Source organism: Hyla sarda, chromosome 1 (assembly GCF_029499605.1).
Source record: "Hyla sarda isolate aHylSar1 chromosome 1, aHylSar1.hap1, whole genome shotgun sequence".
Lineage (NCBI taxonomy): Eukaryota > Metazoa > Chordata > Amphibia > Anura > Hylidae > Hyla > Hyla sarda.
The window spans coordinates 570,779,855-570,788,358 of NC_079189.1; the positions used below are offsets into that span (position 1 = coordinate 570,779,855).

Genomic DNA, 8,504 nt, shown 5'->3' on the forward strand with positions numbered 1-8,504 from the left:
CATAATAGTCTTAATTGTTGGGTAGTTCTGGAGCATGGGAGAACTATGGGAGAAGTCTTGGAGAAGATTGCATGAGGAGCAGACAAGGGAAGAGAACAGATGGAAGTCCTGTAAGGTACAGGTACTACATGAAGGGATGTATCAGGAGATCAGGTCAGAGATGTATGGAGGGGACAGCAGAGGTTAAGTCCTGAGAAAAGTGTGGGAACTCACAAGTTTTTCACTCACAGTCTGGTCCTGCAGGACACCCGTTAATGGAAACAGTGGGGGAGGAAGAGTGGTGCAGTTGCCCATAGCAACCAATCTACTTCTTTCTTTTCTAATGAGGCCTGTGAAAAAGGAAAGAAGTGATCTGATTGGTTACTATGGGCAACTGCACCACTCTTCCTCTACACAGGTTTTGATAAATCTCCCCCCACTGTTCCTGCTGTGGTAAAAGTGCAGGAAACCTTTTCCCATGTGTTCCTGCAGGACTTGATCCCTGGGTGACAGGTTGTGGCCTTGTCTGTTCATATTAATATTTTGAACTGAATTTGCTGAGCAATGGGAGCCAAGTTATAGGCTGAGGAAAGAGGCATAGGGGAGCGGTGGATAGGGTAGATTTAACCCTTTGAGGTCAGAGTCATTTTTCATTTTTGCACTTTTGTTTTTTCCTTCTCGCCTCCGAAAAATCATAACGCTTTCGATTTTCACCTACAGACCCATATGAGGGCTTGTTTTTTTGTGCCACCAATTTTACTTTGTAATACTGTCAATCATTTCCCCACTTAATCTATGACAAAAGTGCACTGCATAGAACCGAAAGCCCCCAAAATTTACAAAATGATGCATTTTTTTTCACAATTTTGCCTCACAAATATTTGTGAGGCAAAATAAAAAAAAAAATTTAAAAAAAGAGCCATTTTGTAAATTTTGGGGGTTTCCGATTATACACAGTGCGCTTTTCGGTAAAAATGATTTATTCTGTAGGTCCATACGATTAAAATGATATCAAACATATATAGGTTTGATTTTATTTTACTTAAAAAACTATAACTTTTTGTACGAAAATTCGAATGTTTGAAATTGTCTTCTTCTGACCCCTATAACTTTTTTATTTTTCCGTATACGGGACTAGTTTTTTACGCCGTGGTCTGTAGTTTTTATCTGTATCATTTTTTTTATGAGACTTTTGATCGCTTTTTATAAAAAAATTTTAGGGCATGCAAAGGGGAAAAAAATATGCAATTTTGGACTTTGGAATTTGTTTACATGTATACCATTGACCATGTGGTTTAATTAACAATATATTTTTATGGTTCGGACATTTACACGCGGCGATACCACATATGTTTATGTAAATTTTTGTTTACATATTTTTTTTTTAAATGGGAGGGGGGGATTCAAACTTTTATCAGGGAAATCACATTTATTAATCACATTTATTAATTACCAGGCATGGAGCAGCAGATCGCCGATCGGACGGAGAGGGGGCAGGTAGGGACCCTCCCCCGTCCTCTCAGCTGTTTTGTAACCCAATTTCTCTCCCATATGGAAATATCTCATATGTGGATGTAAAGTGCTTTGCGAGCGCATTACAGGGCTCAGAAGAGACACATGGCACACTATTTAGGAAAATACACACTACACCTCTCAAGGAACATAACAAGGGGTACAGTGAGCCTTAACACTAAAATGCTAATGTTAATTACCCCAAATTTTTCATTTTCACAAGGGGTAATAGGAGAAAAAGCTCCTCAAAATGTGTAACCTTTTTCTTCTGAGTATGGGAATAACCCATATGTGGACGTAAAGTGCTCTACGAGTGCACTACAGGGCTCAGAAGAGAAGGAGCTAAATTTGGCTTTTAGAGAGAGAATTTTGCTGAAATGGTTTTTGGGGGGCTTGTTGCATCTAGGAAGCCTCCATGGTGCCAGAACAGCAAAAAAATGCCCCACATGGCCCATTATTTGGGAAACTACACCCTCAAGGAATGTAACAATGTAACAAGGGGTACAGTGAACCTTAACACCCACAAGTGTTTGACGAAGTTTTGTTAAATTTGGACATGAAAATGAAAAATTTGATTTTTTTCACTAAAATGCTGGTGTTATCCCAAATTTTTCATTTTCACAAGGGGTAATAGGAGAAAAAGCCCCCCTACATTTATAACCCTATTTCTTCTGGGTATAGAAATACCCCATATGTGGACATAAAGTCCTCTGCGGGTACACAACAGGGCTCATAAGAGAAGGAGCGCCATTGGCCTTTGGGAGAGAGAATTTAACTGGAATTGAAGTCGGGGGGCCATGTGAGTTTACAAAGCCCCCATGGTGCCAGAACAGTGGACCCCCTCCCCCATTTGTGATCCCATTTTGGAAACTATGCCCCTCAATGAATGTAACAAGGGGTACAGTGAGTCCCGGCCGACCAATCACAGCGATCGTGAAGTGGCACCAGTGTTTCGGACAGCACCAATCACCCTTATTTTCCAGGCCACTTGGTCACCAGAGACCCGACTTGCCTGGAGGAGCTGTGATTCGCCGTTCAGGGCACCCCCTGGGTGATATGCCGGGGTGGCTGTTGTTATATGCTAGCAACCATCCCGGCCCGATCATCGCATTCCGGAGACGTGGTGATCCCGGAACGCAGCCGTGTAAATGTACTGCGCTATTCAACTAAGTAACTCTTAGCAGTGCCGTACATATATGGTGCTCCTCCTTAAGGGGTTAAGACAGTGGGAGAATTTATCAGTAGTGTGGGGTTTGCATTCCGCATGTTATTTTGCTCCCTACTGTATAAAACTCATCACAGTCATTAATGTGTCTCATGTTGGACAGAGTTTGGGGACATCTCAAATTGTGGCTCATTGTACCCAAATCTCTCACATACATCACATGATACATTTTTACCTCACAAGTCATACTCTGGGAAAGAGAAAAGATGGCAGCTCGTGTCACTCGGTGTGGAGACTCCAGGGAGACACCAGAGGCCATATCAAACCTTTAGAAAGGATTCATAGAGACACGTTTTCCTCAGGAAGATGAACCTAGGTGCACTACAGCAACAAAGATATCACCACATCTCCAAGCACAGCCATAACAAAAGAATGAGGTGAATCTTTGTGGTAATAAGGAAGATTTTGTGGTTCATATATATTTTACTGTTCAATTTTTGCTAAGTCTTTTAAGTTTTTTTTGCTAAGTTTTATGTTGTGGAAGTAGAAAAAAAAAAGATTTTGTCATTCCTTAAAGTTTTAAATTTACACAGTTCACCGTACAGTAAAAATAACGGTGGAGATTCATCAAAACTTGTGCTGAGGAAATGTTGAGCAGTTGCCCATAGCAACCAATCAGATTGCGTCTTTCATTTTTCAGAGGCTTTATCTAAAATGAAAGAAGAAATCTGATTGGTTGCTATGGGCAACTGGTAGACTTTTTCTCTGCACAAGTTTGGATGAATCTCCCCTCAACATTTTTAAAAAAGTGTTTATCAAAACGTGTGTAGAGGAAAAGGTGAAGCTGATCGCTGTGAAGTTGATTGCCGTGTCTAAACTCGGGTTAGATATTCAGGACATCTGCGGTGAAATCGAGGGTCCTACTCAGCTAAGTGGACAGTGGGACAGCCCACTGCGATGCTCTGAGGCTCTGGCCAGGTTCTGCAGGCTGGAGCAGCAGAATCCCGTAACACTGATCAATGCTGAGCCAACGCTCAGCATTGATCAGTGTATGCAATCAAAAGATTGCATGGTATAGCCCCCTATGGGGACTGAAAAAAAAGTAAAAAGTGTATTAAAAAAAGTTAATAAAAGTGAATTAACCCAATCCTAATAACAGTTTGAATCCTCCCATTTCCTTTTTTTTTTTTAAATGATGTTATAAAAAATAAACATATTCATATGTGGTACCGCCGTGTGCGCAAATGTCCAAACTATTCAACGGTCAATGGCGTACACATAAAAAAAAAATAGTAAAGTCCAAAAGTGTGCATTTTTGGTCACTTCATATACCTATATCATAATATATATAAAAAGTGATCAAAAAGTCCCATCAAAATAAAAATGGTACTGATGAAAACTACTGATCATGGCACAAAAAAAATAAGCCCTGAAATAGCCCCTTATGCGGAAAAATAAAAAAGTTATAGGGGTCAGAAGAGGACAATTTTACAAATTTTGATGCATGTAGTTAGAATTTTTCTTAAAGTAGTAAAATAAAATAAAGCTGTGTAATTCTGGTTGCCCATAGCAAGCATTAACCCCTTAATGACCACGGACATAAATGTACGTCCTGGTGCGGTGGTACTTAGCGCACCAGAATGTACATTTACGTCCTGTGTATGACCGCGAGCATCGGAGCGGTGCTCGCGTCATACACGGCAGCCGGGGACCGGCCGCTAATGGCCGATATCCGTGATCGCGCGGATGTCTGCCATTAACCCCTCAGATGCCGTGATCAATACAGATCATGGCATCTCCGGCAGTGCCCATGTTAGAATAGATGAATGGATCGCCCGCAGTGCTGCCGCATGGATCCAATCATCTGTAATGGCGTCCGGAGGTCCCCTCACCTGCCTCCGCCCGTCTCCCGGCGTCTTCTGCTCTGGTCTGAGATCGAGCAGAGCAGAAGATCATCTATAATACTGATCAGTGCTATGCCCTATGCATAGCACTGAACAGTATTAGCAATCAAATGAACAAAGTGTAAAAAAAAGTTGAAAAATTTAAAAATAAAAAATAAAAAAAGTGAAAAATCCCCTCCCTCAATAAAAATGAAAATTGTCAGTTTTTCCCATTTTACCTCGAAAAAGCGTACATTTTTTAAAATAAACGTATTTGGTATTGCCGCATGCGTAAATATCCGAACTATCAAAATATAATGTTAATGATACCGTATGGTGAACGGCGTAAATGTAAAAAATTTAAAAATCCAAAAATGCTGCTTTTTAGTCATATTTTATTTAAAAAAAAAAAAAAGAATAAAAAATTATCTAAAAGTTTTATATATGCAAATGGGTTATCTATAAAAAGTACAGATGACTGCGCTAAAAATAAGCCCTCATACCGCCCTATATACATAAAAAATGAAAAAGTTATAGGTGGTCAAATTAGGGCGATTTTTAGATTACTGATTTTGTACAAAAAGTTTTAGATTTTATTTAAGCGGTACAAAAATATAAAAGTATCTAGACATGGTATCATTTTAATCGTATTGACCCACAGAATAAAGAATGCATGTCATTTGTACCGTAAAGTGGACAGTGTGAAAACAAAATCCTCCAAAATGTGCAAAATTGTGGTTTTCATTAAAATTGCCTCTCTAAAATTTTTTAGTACAAATGGTCAAGTAAAAAACAAGCCCTTATATGGGTCTGTTGATGGAAATATTAAAGAGTTATGGATTTTAGAATGTGAGGAGGAAAAAACAAAAACGCAAAAATAAAATTGGCCTGGTCCTTAAAGGGTAGCTCCCATCAAGTACTATATAATCTAATATGTCCCTACCTAGTAGTAATCTAGCCCTAACCCCCTACCTGGCTTCAAAAAAAAGTTTTAATCGCTTTAATAGAGCAGATTTAGTGCTTCTAAATCTGCTCTATTAAGCAGGGCAGAAAGCAGCTCTTCCCAACAGGTGTGACGTCACTGACGCCTTGCTGGGCGCTTGCTTCCACCCTCACATTGTCTATGCATGAGTGTTATTTATCTAATAGGGTGCCTCCAGCTGTTTCCCAACTACAACTCCCAGCATGCCATGACTGCTATTAGCTGTCAGGCCATGCTGAGAATTGTAGTTGTGAAACAGCTGGTCTAATGTCATAGTGTCACAAGAATGCCTCCCGCGAGCGCGATCGCTACCATCACCGCTAGCGGGGTCTCTGTGCTCACTAGCGGTGTCAAATGTTCCCCCCGCAAGCACAATCGCTACCATCACTGCTAGCGGGGTCCCTGTGCCCACTAGCAGTGTCAAATGTGCCCCCCGTGAGCGCGATCGCTACCATCACCGCTAGCGGGGTCCCTGTGCCCACTAGCGGTGTCAAATGTGTCCCCCGCGAGCGCTACCATCACCGCTAGCGGGGTCCCTGTGCCCACTAGCGGTGTCACAAGAATGCCAAGCGTGGCTCTGTTCACCGTCCCTGTCTGCTCTCAGGGTACGGGAATAGATTTAAAAGCCTCGCGCACGGCTAACGTAGTACTGCGCAGGCGCAGCACTATGCAAATAGCGTAGGGCTAACGTAGGCAGCGCTAGGAGCCTGGCGTTAGCCCTACGCTATTTGCGTAGTACTGCGCATGCGCAGTACTACGTTAGCTGCGCGCGAGGCTTTTAAATCTGTTCCCGTACCCTGAGAGCTGACAGGGACGGGGAACAGAGCCGAGCTCGGCATTCTTGTGACACCGCTAGTGGACACAGGGACCCCGCTAGCGGTGATGGTAGCAATCGCGCTCGTGGGGACAGGGTAACGGGGGTGGGCGGGGCCGCGCGCGAGGCCAGTGGAGCTGGCCAATGCGCGCAGCCCCAGCTATCAGCGTGCTCGCTCTCGCCTGTTTGATTGACAGGCGGGAGCGAGCACCGCAGTGCCTGAATTTCGACTCATTGCCAGGCTTAAATGAGTCGAAATTCAGTAGTGACGTCACTGCCGAATGCATTCGGTCAATAGGAGGGCGACCCCTAGTGGCCGAATTTAAAAGAGATTTTAAACTTGTTTAAAATCACTTTTTTAATTAAAGTATATTAGAGATATGTTGTAGTACTTAAGTACTACAACATATCAATTTTTTTACTTCATGACAGTGCCCATTTAAGGTTAAAATGGTCTTGTCCTTACGGGGTTAAAGATAGTGTCACTGAGTGGAGTAGAAAGGGATGTATCTGCTGTGGGTCCTGAGGTTTACTGCCTCTCTGGTCCCACCTATCCTTGTGGTTCAGTCCCACAGTCCCTATCTCATTGTGGTTTGGTGTTCCAGTTCCTGAAGTCCATTGGCCTCATTGGTGTCCTCTAACTTAGTGTGTCAGTCCCTGATGACCAGTGGTTTTTAGGTCTCAATGTATGATGTCCTACCATTGAGTAACCATATGGTGTGTCCCTATGAAGGAAGGAAGAGATTATCTGACTAGCTTGGCAATGTAGCCCTTATCTCAAGAGAGAGGACATTTGTCCTTCACTTGCATCACCAGCTGAGTCACAGGGGACCCTGTTTACATCACCATCAGTTAGGTTAGAATAGAGCATGTTTCTATACAGTAGATCACACGGAGCCACATTGGATGCTGCCTGGTGTCCCCCTTTCTGCCAGGTTCATAAATATATATTTTCCATATTACCCCTATCCCCAGTTCCACCCATCCTGTAATGCCACGTGCAATGCTAGCACAGTTTCATCTTAGTGTGGTGAGGGTGTGATGAGGGCAGATGTTGTTACCTTAGGGGCAGATGGCATTAACCCCATGTTTTCGTGACGCCAGGGCCTGGTTTAATCTCTTCACCACCCAAAGGTATACCGCTGGATCCTGGGCTAGGCACGGGGGCAAATAATGACTCCGATGCCAAGTTACGGAACAACGGCAGCTTTACTGAGATAGACAGGTGTAACAGTCTTAACAGCTTAGCCAGGCTCAATGAGGTGACCGTTGACTTCAGAGACTTTAGGGCTCGCTGAGACTTGTAGTGGATTTGGACAATTTGATGCAGGGCCACGCTGACTTGACACTGATAAATCTTAACTGACTTGACTGGGACTGACTAGACAGGCTTCACCCCATTTGTAGCTTACCAGGTTTTGACGTTCACCTGTGGGGTAGTGGACTTGTGGATGCGTGGCTGCGTGGTAGGCTTTGGGCCTCCTCAGGATACCAGACACTCTCTCTGGACTTGTCCTTGATGCACTCAGTAGAGAAGAGACTAAGAGTAGACGAAGAGCCGAAGAGTTTAAACTAGCTCCTCCCAGGGTTTATACGGAGGAGACTCTGGAGGGGTCCCATAGGTCACCCTGTAGGTCACATGGTCACTGGTACCTTCCTTGGTTACAACACATAGCAACATTACTTTAATGTATATAACAATATATGTACATTACATTGAATAACATAGGCACTTAGTAGTATTTATGGAACATAGGTAAAGGGGGGGTACAGGGGTCACTGAATGGAGTCTGATTGACAGGGCAGCAAGGGTACAGCGGTGCAACTCCTGTACTGGGCCACCACATTAGCAATTCTTCCTGCTGGGCATTGATGTGTGTATCTATATCAGTGCTGTGTCATTCCTGTGATCATTGTATGATCTGACCGGGAGCTCATTTATACCTGGGTGGGTAGACACCTTTATTTTTCTACGCTTATTCAGAATTATTTTTCATCTAAACTAAATACAACTATTGACTATTGTATGTACTTTGTGCACATGACTGGCATCCATAGGCTGGACACAGGGAGGCTGCATGCAGTATTCCTCTGTAATGGTGGGGTTGGTTTTGTCACCAATTTAGACTTTTCTTAATAAAGTGTTTACCAACTAGGATGCCTCCAGAT

The 8,504-nt window shown here is 43.0% G+C and overlaps 1 protein-coding gene across 7 annotated transcripts in view; it reads right to left on the minus strand.

Moving 5' to 3' along the window:
* Positions 1–7,914, minus strand: part of SKOR2 (SKI family transcriptional corepressor 2) — a 101,379-nt gene extending 93,465 nt beyond the window's left edge. For 2 of the 7 annotated variants that reach the window (XM_056543593.1, XM_056543546.1), the window contains exon 1: positions 7,748–7,914. The gene's annotated coding sequence lies outside the window, so the exon portion shown is untranslated. Of the gene's footprint in view, positions 1–213; positions 320–2,891; positions 3,081–7,396; positions 7,536–7,747 lie in introns of those variants that run through there. The other 5 variants (XM_056543568.1, XM_056543575.1, XM_056543553.1 and 2 more) reach the window with 5 other exon arrangements.
* Positions 7,915–8,504: the final 590 nt, after the last annotated feature.